This window comes from Mesoplodon bidens, assembly GCF_964165515.1.
Source record: "Mesoplodon bidens genome assembly, chromosome: 4".
NCBI lineage: Eukaryota > Metazoa > Chordata > Mammalia > Artiodactyla > Ziphiidae > Mesoplodon > Mesoplodon bidens.
The window spans coordinates 148,628,077-148,629,282 of NC_138160.1; positions in this window are offsets into that span (position 1 = coordinate 148,628,077).

Genomic DNA, 1,206 nt, shown 5'->3' on the forward strand with positions numbered 1-1,206 from the left:
TCAATAACCAAAGGCAAGAGGGTTTATGCAAGCTGGTCGACCTCTCTGTGCCTCAGTTTCCCATCTGTGGGAGCCTCGTGCGGCTGCCCTGAGGACTGAACAATGCGATGTATGCATCAAACATAAGTACACAGCAGGTGTGCAAGAAATGTCACTTAGATAAATACACAATAGCGGAACTTTTATGGAGCACCTCCTGTATACTGGAGATGCCAGAGGGACCGGGACAGCGTGCAGCGCAGTGGGGGAGACATACACAGTCACACCCATATGGAGAGGTGCTTTGGACACAGAGAGACACTGAGGTCCTGAGAGGAGCTCTCTTTCTAAGATCACAAAGGGGCAGGGAGGTTACAGGGAGGTCTCGGAAACAGGAAGACCAGTTTGTCTTGGAGTCCCAAAGGCAGGGGGCCAGAGTGCTCCCCACCGGCTGAGGGTATGCTGCAGCCCCCTGGGAACCTCTTTTCCCGTCAGGCCCCATGGGCGCTGGGACAGAAGATAGCCATGGTCTCTGCAGCCAGCTTGCTCTGTTCAAATCCCAGTTCTGCCACTTTCTAACTGGGTGACCTTGGACAAGACGCCCCCCATGCCTCAGTTTCCTTACATGTCTACTGAGTATTGTTTAATATAATGCTTGTGGATTGAATAAATGTCCTCATATATGAAGAGGGCCATGCAGACCCCTGGAGTTCCTGACGCCGCAGCATCCCCATCATCCCTGAGGATCCGATAGAGGATGGATTCTGGGTATGCGGGACTGGCCAGAATGGACCGGGGCAGTAATTTGGGGAGGGGAGCGGCGATCAGGCCCTCCACCGAGACAAAAGCAAGGTGCCTTCTCTTGGGTCACTCCTCCACCCCCCCACCCCCGCCCCCACCCCAGCGCCGCCGGCCGCCCACCTGGCTCCGCCCTCCGTTCCGCGCCGCCTTTGCTCCGGGCCGGGTTTTGCGCGGCTCCGGCCCGGCTTGGTAAGGGGGGGCTGCCGGGTTGGGGGGGGCGGAGGTGGCAGAGTCGCGAGTCGCAGCGGCGGCCGCGGCGGGCAGAGGAGATGCGGCCGCGGCGCGCCCCCGGTCCGGCCGCCGCGCAGCGCCCCCCACGGAGCCGACGCCAGCGCGCCGGGGGCCGGGGCTGAGCCCCCTCCCCCAGCGCAGCGCAGCGGGCCCGGGGGCGGGGAGAGCGCGCGCCCCCAGCCCCCCTCCCCACCC